Source organism: Choloepus didactylus, chromosome 7, assembly GCF_015220235.1.
Source record: "Choloepus didactylus isolate mChoDid1 chromosome 7, mChoDid1.pri, whole genome shotgun sequence".
Classification (NCBI taxonomy): domain Eukaryota; kingdom Metazoa; phylum Chordata; class Mammalia; order Pilosa; family Megalonychidae; genus Choloepus; species Choloepus didactylus.
This window is the reverse complement of record NC_051313.1, coordinates 19,399,736-19,419,734: the sequence shown is the minus strand read 5'-3', so window position 1 is coordinate 19,419,734 and position 19,999 is coordinate 19,399,736. Positions and strand designations below refer to the sequence as shown.

Below are 19,999 nucleotides of genomic sequence, written 5' to 3'. Positions count from 1 at the left end.
TCTCTCTGCCACTGAAGCTTATTTCATTTCCTTTCACTTCCCCCTTTTGGTCAAGAAGATGTTGTCTATCCCACGATGCTGGGAGTCATGTTCCACGTTGCCAGGGAGATTCACTCCCCTGGGTGCACAGACTGACTCTTAGTGGGCAATGGCCTTAAGTTTTTGGCCCAGGATTTCAGCCCTCAGAAAGAAGTGAGTTTTTACCTTGATCTTGAGGCAAGCAGCTACTTTTTAGAGTTAAGGCTGGCATTAAAAAAATATAACTTACTATTTTTATTATGAAATATTTTAAACATACAAACAACCATATAAACTAATGTGATGAATGTAACCACCTGACTTCAATAAATCAAAACAATTTGCTATTTGCTATATGTGCTTCTGAAAGAAAACATTCAGTTTAAACTCCCTTAGTCAATCAGAATTTCTTTTATTCTTAAAACCTAAAGGCTCTTGCTCTTACAAATAAAGAATGCCTCTTACTGAATCAAATAAAAAACAGAATACAACACAGAGGTACTACAATTTAATTCCATTTTTTTATCAAATGTATTTCCCATCACATTGCATGCCATCTGTTAATCCAATGAAATGCTTTGGGTCTCAAATTGGTAAATTTAAAAATTTGCTTCCTTTGATATATGATGGAGTAGTGGGAGTAACTGGAAGTTTAAGCAGACTTGGGTCTGCCTGTGTCACTAAAGTCATTTATCTCAATCTTCAGTGCAGGAATGGGTCTTGGAATCTATTTTGTCAACTTTCTCTCTAACCATACATATACAAATAGCAACTGGGGAACCACTCCTTGAAGGCTGGGTGGCTACACCAATTGGTTACAAAAAATCTGAGCAGATTTGGGACCAGAAGGGCAGCAAAAGCACTTTAAAGAATTGCTGAACAGGCTTACAGGTGACAAAGTTGTTGTGGGTGGAGAGTCAGCATGAAAAATCCTGTCTTCTGAGGGAGTATGCTCAAGAAAATCAGGATATTGAAATTTTAAGGGAAGACATAGACAAAAATGAAGCATATAAAGGGCAGCCAGGCAGGAGATTAAGTTCAGGCATTGGTTTGTTATTGTTTTGTTAGGTCTATCAGTCAGGGTTCTCCAAAGAAACTGAATCCACAGGTGTGTAAATACATACACACACACACCTAGACACACACACACACATATATGTAAATATATAATTATATATTATATATCCATGTCTATATAAAGAGACTTATTTTAAGGAATTGGCTTACCTATTGTGCATAATGGCAAGTCTGAAATTTGCTGGGCAGGATGCAGGGTGGAAACTCAGGGAGGAATTAGTGCTGATGTCCAAGGACAGACTTTCTTCTTCAGAAAACCTCAGTTTTGCTCTTGAGGACTTCAGCTGATAATAAGGCCCACCCACATCATGGAGGATAATCTCCTTTACTTAAAGTCAACTGAAAATATCTTCACAGCAACAGTGTTTGATTAAATAACTGGTTCCTATAGCATAACCAGGTTGATAAATAAAACTAACCATTACAGTGGGATTATCCAGTCTAGGGTGGTGAAGGTCAAGTATGGAATTCAGATGATGCAGAACTCATTGATTTTATGTGTTTACCCCAGAAATCTAAAAAGTTGGAAAAGCAAATGGATAGTCCTGAAGAAGGGGAGAGAGAAATTGAGAGACCAAGACAATGGAAAAGAAATTTGTCACCAAAATCCTGCAAATGGTGAGAGCCCTACACAAAGTAGAGATGAAAAAGGAACAACTTAAAAGAAAAGGACTTAAAAGAAAAAGGACCAATTTATGAAACAAGATGAACTTCATGCCTTGATTATCTTGTATGACCAGTTAACTTTTTGGACTTTTCACTGTGAATGAGAGACCAGATGCATTCCAATAACAGAATTCCCAGGCTGCAGCTGCTAAAGAAACTCTAAATCCATTCAGGTGTCTGAGTGAGATGCATCTGTCAGAATTTAGCAAATTGTGAAGAAATAATTATGAATTTTAATTTCTTAAAAAAATTAACTCACAGGGGATAAAAGATAATATGATCTCATCCTTAAACTCTTTTGGACTTGACTTGCAAAGAAATTTAACATTTGGATTTTAATTTCCTCATGAAAGAGGTGGTTTATCATCAAAATATTTACGTTCCTGTGCTGTTGGCATGATAATGGGAACATCTTTGTGTTGTCATTTAATTTCATTGCAGGACTTCTGAAGATCTATATTGGAAAATTTGGCCAGGCATAATTCGATAGAGGAGAAAAATAGGAAATGAATGAGATGGTGTAGTTTGGAGCTAATTTAATCAATGCCTCTGACCTATTCAGCCCTTTCTTGGTCATTAATTAAGCTACCCACTAGTGTTCCCGGGAAGTTGCCCAAATGACTGCAGTTGTTACTGACGGAGGGTCACCAAGAAGGGAGGAACAAGTTTTCCACAGTCTAGTCTCCTTCCTCAAGGGAAATTGTCATCTCTGGAAGTGACACACTTACAGAATGCCCAATTCTAAAGGGCTCCTTGGAGGGGCTGATACCTCCCGCCACTTTCAAACCGCCGGCGCAGGAGGCTGAGCCATCCAGAGAATTGGTTCTGAGGGAAGACTATAAGAACGCATGCGCAAAGACGCAGGCACCGCCCCTACAGCCAGACTGTTGGAAGGTTCTGTCCAGTGCGCAGGCGCATATGTGGCTGGGGCAGGAATGAGCCAGCCAGGGACCCGGGGTCATGAGACCGTTGAGTGGGCGGAGCCAGCGGCCAGGGAGGTTCCAGTGTGTTCTGCCTCGAGGCAGCGGCCTTCTTGTAAGAGCTCGTTCCCCGGTGTGGAGTTGGAATGCAGCTTTCTCGGCCGCGCCCTTCGCTTCTTGCCTACTCCGAACCATGGATCCCCTGAAATAAGCAAACTTCCGGCCTTTGTGAAAATGGGTAAGCAGGATCCAGCGTTCTGCACACGGAGGAAATGTCCTTCCTGAGGAAGTGGGTGGAGATCCCGGGTGGTAAAATACCACCTGCTACACATAAAGCTAAAGCAGAAGGAAATATAAAGAAGAAAAGAGATAGTTAGAAGTTGGAGGAAAGCATAAAGACAGAGAAACCATCAAGTGAGGAAGATGATCTAGAAATTGACAGTGAAGGTATTATTAAACCAGACACTGACGTGCCTCAAGATATGGGAGACGAAGCTGTGGAGGTAACTGAGGAGATGATGGATCAGGCAAATGATAAGAAAGTGGCTGCCATTGATGCCCTAAATGGTGTGACTTGCAGAAAGCCATCAGTTTCTTCACAGATGTGGTTAAACGGAATCCTGGCTTGGCCATTCTGTATGCCAAGAGGGCCAGTGTCTTCATCAAATTACCAAAGCTGAATGCTGTCATTTGAGACTGTGACAGGGCCATTGAAATAAATCCCGATTCAGCTCAGCCATACAAGTGCCAAGAGAAAGTGCACAGACTTCTGGGCCACTGGGAAGAAGCAGCAAGATTTACAAGTAATCTTGCCCTTACTTGTAAACTGTATTACAATGATGTTTGTGCAATGTTGAGAGAAGTTTAACCAAGGACCCAGAAAATTGCAGAATATCAGGTAAAATATGAGCAAAAACGTGAGAAGCAAGAGATCAAAGAAAGAATATGTTTCAGTTTGCTAAAGCTGCCAGAATGCAATATACTAGAAATGGGTTGGCTTTTAAAATGGGGGTTTATTAGCTTAGAAATTTACAGATCGAAGGCTGTGAATATGTCCGAATTAAGGCACCCACAGGATGGTACCTTCTCTAAAGAAAGGCCTCCAGCATCTGGGACACCTCATCACATGGGAAGGCACATGGCCAGTGTCTGCTGGTCATTCTTTCCTGGGTTTCATTGCTTTCAGCCTCTGGCTTCAGTGGCTTCTTCTCTCAGCTCCACTGGGGGCTTTTTCTCTGTATGTCATCTTTTGGCTTCTTTATCCACTTGTAAAGGACTCTAGTAAGGGGATTGTGACCCATCTTGAATGGGCTGGGTTACATCTCAATTGAAATAACCTGACCTAAAGGTCCCACCCACAATAGGTCTCCTCTCAAAAGAATGGATTAAAAGAACAAGGCCTTACTGGAGTACATAACAGCTCCAGACTACCACAAAATAGAATTAAGAAGGCTGGGGAAGAACATGAAGAAACCCAGAATGAGGAAGAAGCCAGATAACAGCCAGGAGCTCAATATGGCTCTTTTCCAGCTGGCTGTGCTTGGAGTATGCCTGGAATGGCAGGAGTGCCTGGGCTCAATGAAATTCTTAGTGATCCAAAGGTTTTTGCAGCCTTGTAGGATCTAGAAGTTATGGTGTCTTTCCAGAGTGTGACCCAGAACCTAGCAAGTCAAAACATCAGAGTAACCTAAAGGTTATGAATCCTATCTGTAAATTATCAACCAAATTTGGAGGTCAGGTATAATGCCTTTTTGACAAATAAAAACCTGCTGAAGGAAAAGCAATCTAGATCATGTCATGGATGTCACAATAATACAAACCAGTGTACCTTTGACGTTCTTTATCAAGAAAGCTGGGGCGCTTTGAAGACGCTTTCTACCTCTTTGCCACAAATGCAGCTGACACATTTTACAGTGGTTTGCCATTAGGGTATTCATTCAGATGTTCTAGTAGGAATTTAACACTTTTTAAGCCTTAGGAATATTTAAGACAAGTTAAAAGGGTGTATTAATTCTGCCAAAAAAAAACAAAAAGCAAAAGCTGTAGAGTGTTAGTGGACAGCTCTCCATTTTCCAGGCCGCATTTTTCTCTGTGCAGGGACTTATGCTGTGGTTACACTCCTGGTCTACAACCAAGCCCTCTTTTCCACCTCCACTTGGAAGGAGGGACTTACCTGATTGGTAGGGTTCTCCAGAGAAATATAACCTATCTATATGTGTGTGAATGTATGTATGCAAATATTATGAGATTTATTATAGGAATGGCTAATGCGACAGTGGGAATTGACGAGCATAGATGCTGTGGTGCATACCACAAGCTGGGAACCCAGTGATGACATGTTGGATCTGCCAGGAGAAGTAGCAAGCTGGGAACTCCCACTAGGGTGGTGATGAATTCCCCTGAAGAAGCTGGCTGGCTGAAGTAGAGGTAGAAATTATTCTTTCTTTCTGCTGAACTCATCAGTTCTCCCTTTAAGGCCTTCCTCTCTCTTTTCCTTGAATCTGTGTGCTGGTAGAAGCAGTGCATTGCTGTCTGCTCTTTGCCATATGATAAAGACCCTGGCCCTGTGTGGGAAGTCTGCACATTTCTAACTGTAAATATGACCACTGGGAAATGGGGTAAATTTTCCCATTTCAAGGGCAGGGTCCTAGCAAGCTCACTCTGACAAGTAAGTAGGTCATAGTCTCCTGTCTGCTTTGTTAGCAATAAGGATGATATATATATTTTTTTTAATCTTCATTTTATTGAGATATATTCACATACCACGCAGTCATACAAAACAAATCGTACTTTCGATTGTTTACAGTACCATTACATAGTGGTACATTCATCACCCAAATCAATCCCTGACACCTTCATTAGCACACACACAAAAATAACAAGAATAATAATTAGAGTGAAAAAGAGCAATTGAAGTAAAAAAGAACACTGGGTACCTTTGTCTGTTTGTTTCCTTCCCCTATTTTTCTACTCATCCATCCATAAACTAGACAAAGTGGAGTGTGGTCCTTATGGCTTTCCCAATCCCATTGTCACCCCTCATAAGCTACATTTTTATACAACTGTCTTCGAGATTCATGGGTTCTGGGTTGTAGTTTGATAGTTTCAGGTATCCACCACCAGCTACCCCGATTCTTTAGAACCTAAAAAGGATTGTCTAAAGTGTGCATAAGAGTGCCCACCAGAGTGACCTCTCGGCTCCTTTTGGAATCTCTCTGCCACTGAAGCTTATTTCATTTCCTTTCACATCCCCCTTTTGGTCAAGAAGATGTTTTCCGTCCAATAAGGATGATATTTTGATCTCTATGAAGCTGGCTCCATGTCTACCTATTTGATGCCAAACATGAAAATGGAAGAAAGAGATGTTGTTTGACAAACCCTTTGACAATAATTGGCTTTAATCGTAAATTATCATATAGAATTCAAAGAAATTATTTGCCATAATATGTTAATACTGGGAAATAAATCACCCGTAATATGAATGCATAAATTGGGAAGCAATAGGGAGATGGACAAGGTAGGGAACAGCCTAGTAAACTAAAACTAGTTGTTTAGGTCAGATATTACAAACTGGAGAAACAGATATAAGTATTTTTTTCCTCCCAAGCAAATTTTAACAATAAATGTGCTGCTGCTTAATACCAAGAGATATTACACAAAAATAAAATTTTTGAGCTTTTCTATAAATCAGGAGCTCTGGCCACGGTGCTTGGCATTCTCACATGATTAATATCAAAGGGAACTAAGGCATAGCTGCCTCTTTTGGCCATGCCCAACTCCTTACTCAGGGTATCAGATGCATATATATCTGGGCTGTACCATTCATTTGGGCCATGTTGCTCCCATCTGGAGGCATTTGAGTGAGATCCTTGATAAAGTTTATAGTTAAGGACAGTGATATAGGTGAGGCTGCTGTATGCAAGCAGAAGAAAAGATGACTGTTCTAGTTTGCTAATGTTGCCATTATGCAAAATATCAGAAATGGATTGACTTTTTTAAAAACTTTTTTAAATTTTTTTTAAATTTTATTATTCATTTTATTGAGATATATTCACATACCATGCAGTCATACAAAACAAGTTGTACATTTGATTGTTCACAGTACCATTACATAGTTGTACATTCATCACCAAAATCAATCCCTGACACCCTCATTACCACACACACACAAATATCCAGAATAATAATTAAAGTGAAAAAGAGCAACTAAAGTAAAAAAAGAATACTGGGCGCCCTTGTCTGTTTGTTTCCTTCCCCCACCTTTCCACTCATCCATCCACAAACTAGACAAATGGGAGTGTGATCCCTATGCCCCCCCCCCCCCCCCAGTCCCACTGTCCCCCCTCATAAGCCACATTTTTATACAATTGTCTTCAAGATTCATGGGTTCTGGGTTGTAGTTTGATAGTTTCAGGTATCCACCACCAGCTACCCCAATTCATTAGAACCTAAAAAGGGTTGTCTATATTGTGCATAAGAGTGTCCACCAGAGTGACCTCTCAGCTCCTTTTGGAATCTCTCTGCCACTGAAGCTTGTTTCATTTCCTTTTACATCCCCCTTTTGGTCAAGAAGATGTTCTCCATCCCATGATGCCGGGTCTACATTCCTCCCTGGGAGTGGATTGACTTTTATAAAGGGGGTTTATTTGGTTACATAGTTACTGTCTGAAGGCCATAAAGTGTCCAAGGTAAGGCATCAACAATAGGTACCTTCACTGGAGAAAGGTCATTGGCATCCCAAAAAGCCTCTGTTAGCTGGGAAGGCACGTGACTGGCATCTGCTTGCTTTCAGGTTGTGTTTCAAAATGGCATTCTCCAAGATGTCAGTATCAGCCTTCACCGGCCATCTTCAAAATGTGTCTCTCAGCTACAGCTTCTCCAAAATGTCACTCACAGCTGCTCTGAGTTCCTTCTGTCTGTCAGCTCTTTTATATGGCTCCATTGATTTAATTCAGACCCACCCTGAATGGGTGGGGTAACATCTCCTGGCAATTATCCAATCAAAGGTCTTGCCCACAGTTGATTGAGTCACAACTTCATGGAAATTTTCAACCAATAGGTTCCAACCTAATCACTAATACATCTTCTCCCACAAGATTGCATCAAAGAACCTGGTGTTTTGGGGGACATAATACATCCAAACTGGCACAGGGGCCAATTATGGAAGTAGGGATAAGACAAGGAGTCGCTCAAGAAGGAAGAAGGATCATTTAGTTGAGTGAGTAGGACCATGGGAAGAGAGCAGTATCATCATAGTCAAAGGAGGTGAGAGTATTCCTTAAACGGGAATGGTCAAACTGTGCCATGTGCCCAAAGAAATCTAAGAGGGTAAGTGAAAATAATATAATCATTTTGCCAATTAGAAGATCAGTTATGACATTATTGAAAGTAGTTTCATTCCTGTGTTGAGACAGAAATCTACAATGTACAGAGTAGGTGAGGGTGTCTTTTTCTGTAATGGGGTGTTCTGCTTTTTAATTACAGGAAAAAATATTTATTGACTAAATGGGAAGAAGTCAGAATAAAAGTAGTTGCTTCAAGTAAAGAGACAAACAATGGAGCTTAATTCTGATGGAGACTGAGTGAAAAAAATTTAAATAAACTTTATTTTGGGGCAGTTTTGGGTTTACAGAAAAATTGCACAGAAAGTACAGAATTCCCATTCTAAGCAAAGTTTTGGTCACACCTATCCATGTGAACTTTAAGACATGCTAGGCTTGAGGTGAATGTCCCATGAGTTCCTAGAGCTCAAAAAGTTTAAAATAAAATTCATTAATTGATCCTACGCAGCCTCGAACAGGTTTCTGTACTCTCTAATTTAGCTATCCATTCTCTAAAATTAGGAGCATGGGACTCATTTTTACACCTCTTTTTCATCAACAGATTATTCCTTTTATCCCACTGCAATTCCCATCAAATCGGACACTACATCTTACTGACTCTTCTATTAAATGTGTCTACAATCTTTATCACCATTCCTCTAAACCAAGTTTCTCCCTTTTCTGATGAATTATAAGCTCTTTCAGGATAAGGCTCATCATCTTTTTTCCCAACTCAACACCTAACAGTTTAAACATCATAATATTCAGTAAGTTCTGTTGTGATGAATTAAATGATCTGGTCCCTGGCTTCCCACTTTCAGGTCCTGCTGCCCTTGCATCCCACATTCCAGTCACAGTGAACAACCAACTCTTCCATGAAACACCAGGCTGTCTCATGTTCCCTTGCCTTTGCATGAACTATCACCAGTGCCCCAAATCCTCTTCAGTATGCATTGTCTACCTGGAGAGTAAGACAGTCTCTTTGAATGGTTAGCAGAAGAATTAATGCCCTTGTGAAACTGCCCCTACTTATGAGCAGAAACAGGTAGTAGAATATGAAATTCATTTTCTCTTCTTTTTGGCACACAACAAAACATATCTGAGATTCACTTGCTGTTTGATATAGCCTTACAATTTAAGTGGAAACCACGTGTACATTCTCAGGTGTGGCCGAATACCACTCCCAAATGTGATCCTCTGTACTGTTTTCCCCTTTCAGATGGCTGAACTAAAAACTGCTGTTATGGGTTGAATTTTGTCCCCAAAAAAGATACGTTGCAATCCAAACCCCTGTCCTGTGAATGTGATCTTATTTGGAAACAGGTCTTCGAAGATGTGGTTAGTTAAGATGAGGCCAAACTGGATGGATCTGGGTAGGACCTAATCCAGTATGACTGGTATCCTTATAAGAAGGGGAAATTTAGATCCAGAGACACACAGACACAAAAGATTATGCCATGTGATGATGGAGGCAGAGGTCAAAGTGCTGAAGCTGTAAGCCAAAGAACACTAAGGATTGCCTGCAAATGATCAGAAGTTAGGAGGAGGAAAGGAAAGAGTCTTCCCTACAGGTTTCAGAAGGAACATGGCCCTGCCAACACCTTGATTTGGGACTTTTAACCCCTGGTACCTCAGAAATAGAGTTTTTGAAGATGCAATGATTACCATGAGGCCAAATTGGATCAGGAACACCCTATTCAAATATGACTGGTGTCCCTATAAGAAGAGGAAATTTGTACACACAGCCAGCCACAGGTCAGAATGCTATGTGATAAGTAAGAGATTGAAATGCTGCAAGACAAGGAATGCCAAAGATGGTCAGCAAACCAAAAGCAGCTGGAAGAGGCAAGGAAGGATTCTCCCCTAATAGGTTTCAGAGGGAGCATGGCCCTGCTGACACCTAGATTACAGATTTCTAGCCTCTAGACAATAAAATTCTGTTGTTTCAAGCCACCTAGGTTGTGGTACTTATTATAAAAGCCCAAGAAATGAGGACCCCCTGTGTCAGTTTGAAACTGTTATGTATCACAGAAAAGCCTTTTTTTTTTTTAATCCAGTCTTGTGAGTGCACACTTACTGTGGGTGGGATCTTTTGATTAGGTTGTTTCCATGGAGATCTGATTCTGCCCATTCAAGGTGGATCTTAATTAGTCCTTAAGAGAGTCCTTAAGAGAGTTCAGGGAAAGAGAGAATGCTCAGAGCCAACACAGACCCAGAGGCTTGGGTTTGGAGATGCTAAGAGTTGACGCCCAGAGTTTACCCCGGAGAAGCTAAGTGAGAACCCACAGACATTTGAAGAGAAAGCCACTGGAATCAGACACTGAAAGCGGTGAAACCCAGGAGTAAAGGACCACATGCCTTCCCAACTGACAGAGGTGTTCTGGACGCCAACGGCCTTTCTTCAGTGAAGGTATCCTTTTGTTTATGCCTTAGTTTGGTCACTTTTATGGTCTTAGTACTGTAAATTTGTGAACTAATAACTCCCCGTTATAAAAGCCAATCCATTTCTGGTATATAGCATTCTAGCAGCTTTAGCAAACCAAAATACCCCCTGCCCCTTTCCCCGCTTTCAAGAACTCAGGAGCAGGGTGTTGAAGTTGGTAGAGCCGTGTGATATAGGAGCCCAGGTGCCTGAGTCATTGCTTGGAGGAGAATTGCCCAACCAGTAACTTCTATATGGATTTGTTGGGAGAGAGAGAAATAAACTTTCGTTGTGTTAAGCCACTGAGATATTGGAATTTATCTGTTATAGCCACTAATGTAAACTTAACTCATACAGCTCTCGTGGCATCTGTTGTTCCCTTAGATTTTGCTGTCCTGTACTTAGCAGTGTTTCCAGTGTTTGTCACAACATGAGTGCTGTTTTACAAATGGATTTTCTAGGAGAGCCACAAATTTAAAATACTGTCCAGTCCTCAAATTATTTTCTGCAGATCATGGTTCATAAAAAATGATTCTCATAATTATAAATAATAAATTTTTGTGCAAGTGAAATTCTCTTTTTAGAAAACATATCAGGTATAAGCAGTCATGTTTTTACTGAATTACCACAGGCAATTTCTTTTATTCAGAGTAAAGAGCAATATTGGGCATACTTTCAAATTCAAATGCAGTTTTAAAATGTATAATTTGTTATTTGTATTTGTATCAGTGGCAAGTGCCATGGTAGTTTGTGCAAATTAACACTCACTGTAGGAGTGTTTTAGTAGTATTGAATAATAACAGTATGTAATTCGCAAGGTAATTCCATTATGGCAAGCTTCCTGGGAAAAACAGATGGCCTAAGGGTTATAAAATTTGGAGTCATTGTTAAAGATTACAAGTTTATTGAATAATAAATACAGTAGTCACTTGGCCTTTAAAAATGGAGTTTTGAATTCATAGTAAAAAGAGGTAGTTTTTCACAATTACTCTCATCACCTGTTAATTCTTTTTTTCAAGTTATCAAACTCTAGTTTGGAGGTAAGAATGAGTTGTGAAGGGAGAGATTTGGTAATTGTTCAAATCAAAATAATAGCTTTTTTTGATTTTTATAAGACTTTCCTTCTCTCCAGGGGTAATTAGATACTTTCAAGCATTTTAATTGTAATGAGTGATTGTTAAAATAATAAGAGACCAGAAAATGTCTTTGTTATTCAGGATTATTCTGGAAAGTAATTGGTGAAGTAGATATAAAATATACTGGTTACAAGTATCCAATACGAGGACACATAAATATTGTTATAGAGAACCTTATTTTATACTTTACTTTCAGAGTAAAGTCTCCTTAATGAAAATTGACAGTTACTTAGAATTTATGACATAAATTTTAGTCTGAAGTTTAGTTGTTTTAAAAATTTGATGGGAAAAAATAAATTTTAGAAGATATGTTTAATCTACTTATAGCATTTAAAGAAAGAGAAAAGGTGTTCTGTTAGTGGAGTTAAAGCCAAATACAGCTGAATCATGCCTAATTATTGAAGTAAATGTAATAGGGTCTCTATTCATCAATAATTGAGTTTATGTTACTGTATGTATTTGTAACTACCTTTCTTTTAAAAGATAAAAACTTAATTTTCTATGTTTTGTTCATATATTTCCTTATTAAAAGATAGATTTAAAAAGATTAACAACAAGTCTTTAAAGTTGGGAAATAATAAATGCCTTCTCAAGTAAATGTGCAGAAATACAAAACAGGAGATTTGAGGAAGACATTGTCCTGAATTGCACACCCTTCCCTTTCATTACCTTCTCTAATCTGTCTCCCTTTCCTGAGTCGAATGGCTGTAGAGGCCCATGTGGGGGCTGGTTGGAAAGGAAACTTTTGTTTGTCCCCTCTGGTGGGGCAAATGTCTATAAACACCAAAGGAGCTTTGGGCTTGAATGTTAATCACTGGATCTTGTAAAGAGCTTGGCTGTTAGAGATCCTGGAAACCCAGTGGAAGGTTGATATGTGATTGGGCCTGATTTTCAATGGTTCCCAAGGAGCAAAAAAATCATTTTTTTTTAATAAAGGAAAGAAAATCTGACTGTCATCGAATTTCTCCAGTTTTCTGTTTACCTGAGCCTGGGGAAGAATGAAAAGTGCTTTGGCAAAGACTTCTACACTGCTGGTGGGCAATGAGAGAGACTTCTTTGCATGCCAACATTTGAGCTACTTTTATCATGTTGGGGTTCTACAACTAGCACAGAGTTCCACTGAGTAGAAATAAAACCAAAAACATCTAAACGGGTCCAGCAGGCAGAAAGAAGATCAGTCAGAGCAAACAAAACACAGGTACAACAAAATTGAGCTCCTGGTGGAAACAGATGACAATTTAAACTGAAAAATAAATAGACCACTCAAGAAAATTCAAGTATACCTTAAGACGTCTTTCTGGAGCTAAAAAAACAAACCTACAAAATCCATCCCCCACACATACACGCAAAATAAAAGAAAACCAACCAACCAACCAACCATGATTTCCTAACCAAGCAACTTGCCAAATGACTAAAGGAATCTTCGGTGAATGTGACAGAGACGACTTTGTGTTCCTCAATACAGGCCCCTATTTTTCCTGAGCATGTAGGTAGATTAATATCCCCATCCTTCTTGTAATTCTGGATGCTTGCATTGTTGAGTTCTAGCTAATGGATTGTAAATAGAAGTAATGTGCACCCGTACCAACTCCAGAACTGACCCATACACACTTCCCATGGTGGTCTTTTATTCTCTTCCCATCTACTAACTGGACTAGATGTTCAAGATGATCTTGGAATACTTTGTTGAAGATGAAGTTTCCATCAGCCTGGGCTGGTTAAGTAGAACAAATTCACTCTAACCTTTACCACTTACACTTCATATGCTCAAGAAATACCCTGCAGTTATGTTAAGCAAATGAGTCTCTTTTGCATTAATTAAGCATACCTAAATTAATATAGTGAGCTGACAGTAAGTGGCCCAAAGATCAATGAAAGAAATATCTTAGTGTACACATTTAAAAAAACAGCATTGTGGAAAGCACAAGACGTTTGGAAAGTGAATAAATGGAGTTCCAGAAGCAGGAAAAGGAACAGATAGAGAAAAAACATAATGAAATCTTCCCTGAGATGATGAGAAAACGTGCACCTAAGGATTTCAGGGTAAAAAGGTTTAAAGAGAGATTCCTGTAAGTATCCAGCCTGAAATAAAAAATCATTCTTACAAAAGAAAGAGAATCTGACTGTCACCGTACTTCTTCTCTGTAAAAGATAACTATAAAAGAGAGTGGTTAACATCTTGAAAGGAAAAGGACTGCAAGTCAGAAATAAAAGGTTAAAAAAGATATTCGTGATCATGCAAAATCATGGAGTTTATGCTGCACAGGAAGAAAATAATCAAGGAAACAGTATAATAAAACCTTAAGTAAAAGAGAAAAGAAACCCCACAATAGGGGAAGAGGAGAAGAGGAAATACACACACACACACACACACACACACACATACATATAAATGTATGTATATAAACATATGCCTTTAAACATACACACGTATAAATCTGTATAGCAAAATTGGGACTAAATATTAGCCTAGTCCACTATTGAGTGTTATTGAGCAAAAACTAACAGTTAAGGGTGGTTGGGAGAGAACAAAAGTAAAAGCATTTCAGTAGTTTTATCTGGGGCACTGGAAGAGTTGGAAACTAACACAACTTTTTGGAGTGCTCTTGTGTGTCTATAAGTGTATGTGTGGTCATGAGTAGAGTAGGAAAAGCAGAAAGTAAGAATTAGAGAATCTTGGTTGGTGAAAGAGTTATCTCATTTAAAAATAATGGAAGGGAAAAGAGAGATGTGTGTCTGATTGAGACTGTCATTAATATAACCTTTTATGGTTATATTATTATATTTAAATGGAAAAATATAGAAGAACATAAGAATTAACTTGAATAAAAAAAATGAAACAAATAACAATCCAACCAGCAAAAATAAGGGAAACAGAGGAAAGAGAATGTAAAATGCAGCCTTTTCTGCTGTATGGAAACATATGCCTTCCTAAAAATGACCACCCTGTGCAAAATCACACAGTTAAAACTGCAGGGCTTATGGGAAAGTAGGCTTAGGAGTACAACACTCAAAACTTGTCATTAACGTATTTTTAAAAAAGGAGATAGGCACCTAATAAAAACAGTAGGGCAGTTTTGTACCTTAAGTGGTTTAAAATATGCAAATACTATAATAAATATGGTAATTTATTTTGAAAAAGAACTGCAGTTTCCTTGTGAAATTGGGAACTGAAGGGTTGCAGCTTACAAATTATTGTGAAGTGGTGGAGGGAAGATTATCAAAATTTGTGATGTTTTGCAGCAGTCTTGAATTCTGGAGTATGTGTTTTCTGCCTTTGAGATGTAGGTTCTTTGAGGCAGGTGTTTATGATAGTTACCTGTTTCATGCAAATTGAAAACTTAACCAAATACATGGCACTCATCAATTAACTTTGGTAATCACTGCTAGAAATTGTTATGCAGTGCTCTCATGTGCAGTCACAGCTTTAACGGCAACTACAGACTTAGAGAATTTTAAGTGTTTGAAACCACCAAACTAGCCACCATGAGCACTAAAAGGAGCTATTCTACATGGTTTGGCTATTAAAGTCTTTGTATTTAGCTTGTACTTTCTTTTGAATTGTGAGAAAGGTTGTTTCCTAGTGCTTTCTTTTTAATTGTGAGAAAGGTTGTTCTCAGTTGTTTGGCCTTCAATTCACATACTCAACAATTTTTCTTTTCGCCTTGTTCTTATTGACTTTGTAGCACTTGAAGTCGTTCCTGACATAAATGTTTCTTTTATTTTTGCAGAATTTTCTCTGATGATCCACAATCAGGATTCCTTTATGCTGTTGCTGGGGAGGTATCACATTTTCTTTTTTCTTTCAAAACACTTTATTTGAAGCATTCCCTCAATACTGAAAACTTTCCTTTTGCATGCACTACTTTGGGTTTTGAACCAGGATACTTAGGTATGTTTGGGATGTTAAAAGAGTGGTTTTTTTTTTTTCATATAGAAAAGGTCCTAAATGCAAAAGTGGAGCAATACAGAGCCTCATAGGGTAACACACTGTGGAGGGAGGTAGCTAGTAGTTGTCTCATACTTGGGTGGGTTTTGTGTGTTAATTACTATGAATCTCAGTTCAGCCCAGTCAGTTTTGTACCTTCATCTAGTGTTTTTCAGGATGAAATCATGCATAAGCAAACATAAAATTGTGCTATACTCAAATTGTTCCCTAATATGTCAATTGCATTTAAACAAATTTGTATTTTAAAATAAAGTTGTGGCAGTTTGGAGCTATGTACCCCAGAAAAACATGTTCTTGATCCATTCCTGTTGGTGTGAACCCATTGTAAATAAGATCTTTTGATGAGGTTACTTCAGTTAAGCTGTGGCCCAACTGAATCAAGGAGGGTCTTAATCCCATTACTGGAGACCTTAAAAAGAAGTCCACAGAGAGGAAGCCAAGGGGAAAAAGCCAGAAGCAGGAAGGCAATGGTACCTGGAGGAGAAAGAAGAGGCTGCCATGTGCATTGCCATGTGACAGAAAAACCAAGGACAAAGGATCGCCAGCAGTCAGCCCCAGAATGCCACAGTCTTTGGGAAGAAAGTATTGTCTTGCTGATGCTTGATTCTGGATTTCTCCTAGCCTCAAAACTGTGAGCCAATAAATTCCTGTTGAAGCCAATCCATTGAATGATATTTGATTTAGTGACTGGGAAACTAAAACAAAGCTGTATAGCAGAAATGACTGTGTATGATTAAAAAAAGTAAGAAAAGGAGTGTCGAGGTACTTCTATCATTACACTAAGCGTAAATTAACTGAATTCTCTTATTACAAGAAAGAGGACATTGGATTGAAGTAAACAAAACATAGCTTTGCACTATCATAACACAAAACACACTATAACAAAGAAATGAGCAGAGAAATGTCAGGTAAGAGCAAATAAAATAAAGCAGAAGTGGTGTTATAAATATCAGATAAACTGAAATACAAGGATAACAGCACTAAGCAGGATAAAGGATACTATATAATAGTAAAATTACTGTTTACAAAGGAAATATATACTTTCATGTACCAAACATAGCAACTAAATATATACAATAAAATATATTTAAAATGTAATTTATATTTATAATGAAACTTTAGAATACCTTTTCCAATTTTGAATAGTTCTGATAGGGGAAAAATGAAAAAGAGGATTTGAATTAAAAATGCATTATATATTTAACCATAAATATAGCATTTTACATCCTTAAGTAGAGAAAATATTATAGATCAATCTTTAACATATAGGTAAAAAATATAAATTAGAAAGAGATCTTATAATTTATCAAAGAATTAATAGCTTAAGATAAAGTATGTTTTATTTTAGAAATAGTGCTCATTATCAGGAAATCTGCCACCAAAGTTTAACACATAATTTAATATAAAACAAAGGAAAAGAGGATAATCATATGGTCATACCAATTGTCTTAGTTTACAGAGCTTCTATAACCAATACCACATACTGAATGGCTTAAACAACAGGAATTTATTGGCTCACAGTTTTGGAGACAAGAAGTCCAATATCAAGGTGTCAACAGGCCATGCTTTCTCCTGGTGTCTGTAGCATTCTAGTGATGGCTTGCTAGCAATCCTTGGTGTCTTTGGCTTGTATATACATGTCTGCCTCTGTCACATGATGACCTCCGTCTCCTTTTCTGCCTTCCGCTAACCCCATCCAAATTTCCTTTGCTTATAAAGGCTTCAGCCATATTGTATTAAGGACTCCCTTGATTCACTTTGGCCTCATCCAAATAGAATATTCGAAGGTCCTATTTACAAATGACATATATATGCTCAGGACAGGGGGTTAGGACTTGAGCATGTCTTTGTGTAGGACATGATTCTGTCTACCACAGTCCTCCCTCTGGTCCCCTAAAAGACATGTTCTTCCCACATGCAAATACATTCACCCCATCCCAACAACCAAAATGCCTTCAGCCAGTTTAGTAACAACTCTAAGTTCAAAATCTCGTTAAACTAAGTTAAGAGTGTGGTCTGTTCTGGGGCAAAAGTCCTCTGTGTCTGCGGACCTGTGAAACCTAGAAAACAAGTTATCTGCTTCCAAAATGCAATGTTGACACAGGCATAGGATGAACAGTTATACTCCAGAAGGGAGAAACTGGAAGGCAAACAGGGATCACAGTTCCCAAACAAGGTTGAAACCCAGCAGGACAAGCTTCGTTAAATTCCGAGGTTTGAGTGAATCAATCTGTGGATTAATCCTTTGTCTTCTAGGCCTGCTGGAGCAGCTGCTCCATCCCTTCCAAGCACTGGGGTGGTAGCACACTCTCCTCTGACATTGGGGCCTAGGCCCCACCCCACACTCTCTGAGCATCAGCATGGTGGCCACTAAGAGATTTATTTTAAAGAATTGACTTACAGGACCATGGGGGCCGGCAAGTCCAAACTCTGTGGAGTCAGCTGTAAGCTAGAAATTCTGATAAAGGTGAGACCAAAATCCTTAATCTGAATTCCCAAACAAGCTGGCTGTGGAAATTCTGGCAAGAACCAATGCCGAAGTTGAGTCTGAATTCTTCTTCTGAACTCTGAAATCCTAAATTCTGACTTTTAAGTCTTCCAACTGATTAGATGATGAGATTCCCCACATTGCTGAGGACAGTCTCCTTTGTTGATTGTAGGTGCAATCAAATGATTATAGGTGCAAATCCCACTTCAAAATCCCTCACATTAACAAGTAGGCCAGTGGTTGACCAAACAATTGCATGTCATAACTTAGCCAAATTGACACATGCAATTAACTATCACACCAAGGGATGATGAAATGACATTTTAAAAATTCATCAGGAATTTCTAATAAAACTCAAAGTCAGGAAAAATAGAAGATATCATAAAATGATTTTAAAAGACCATTTACCAAAAATACTATCATGGTTTATTTCTTTCCTAAATGGTGAAATACCAAAAAGCCCTTAAAAATCAACGGGAAGGGGATACGTTTCCAAATGAAAACACAGATAGACGTCATGAGTCAATAATTCACAGGATAGCAAATCCAAATGGTCAACAAATACTTGAAATGATTAACAAACTCACTAGTCAGGGAAATGCAAATTAAATTAACAATGAGATGGCATTATACACCTGAGTAGTGACCAAAATGAAATAAAGACCCATATCTTCCTACTGTTTGTGATGGTATAGGGAAAAGAGTGTTTTTTAATATATTGCTAGTGAATATACAAATTATTACTTTTTATAAAATAAGAAATCTAGCAGTATCTATTACAATTAAAAAAGAAAAACTTATCTCAGATACTCTTTGACTCAGCAATTAAAAGCAGAAGCATGTGAGGATAAATATATAAGGATGTTTAACTAAGCACTGTTTATAATATTAAAAAAAAGGAAAAATGAATATCCATTAGAAGGTTGAACTATGGTACCTAGATATGATGAATCATTATGTAGTTATTAAAATATGAATTAGAGCTTGAATAGCAAGGTACTTTGCAGAATTCCCAGGAGGTATTTATTGGGAGAAAAGAAAATGAAGCAGAAAAGGATATGTAATAAAATAATCATTTTACAGCAAGTAATGAAAAAAATCCATATATATTTATGAATATATATACTGAAAAATATAGTAGAATAGCTACTGCATTTTTAACATGATTTTCTGGGGGAGGAAGGTTGAAAGAAGTGATATGCCATGGTATCAAGAATAAAGGAAAGGAAAAACAAACAATAATAGGTTACACTAAAAAAAATAAAAATTTCCAAGATATAATTCCATTTATGCATCTATGTAAATTAGTATTCAGCTTGTCTTTTTTGTTTTTTAGCAGAAGAGAAACATTAATATTTAACAATTATTAAGCTTAATTATAAAAGCAACAAAAGCCCAAAAATGGGCAGCTTCACTCTTTCGGGATATCAGGCTCCTGTAATTTGAAAATGCATGGAAAATTTTGGTTTAAAAAGGGTGTGTTGCATCTAGGCTACACATAGACCATGCAGACTGGAGAATGCATGCCTGAGGGACAGTTGTGGCTGGAGGGCTTTGATTTCTCCTAGAGGGAGAAACTCTACACTTTAAAAAAGAACAAGCAGGACTGTCTTTAAGTGAGTTTCTCCTTACAGTGTTTTGCCTTCTCCACTGACTACTGCGGTCAACTGTGGGAATGTTATGGCATGCAGCCACCTATGCATGGGAATATGAACAAATTCCTGCCTTGTAGAAGGTCTACCCATGCTTAAGCAAAAAGTATCCCACTGGCTTGAACCACTTTCTATCCTGGTAATTCTTAAGTGTGGCTGCAAATGAGACTCCTGGAGGCCTTTCAAAAAATTCTGATACCCCCAGAGATTCTGATTCAATTGGTATGGGGGAGGGGCTGGGTTTCAGTGTGAGAGAGAGATGGGGGTGGGAGGTGCAGGGAGAGAGAGGGAGATTGAGTACCTCCTCAGGTTATTCTATCACTCTGATAGAGTCTCTCTAAAATTTCTGC

The 19,999-nt window shown here is 38.3% G+C and overlaps 1 pseudogene; it reads left to right on the top strand.

The window, feature by feature from the left end:
- The first annotated feature begins 2,609 nt into the window (after positions 1–2,609).
- LOC119540486 overlaps positions 2,610–19,999 on the top strand; it is a 116,866-nt pseudogene continuing 99,476 nt past the window's right edge.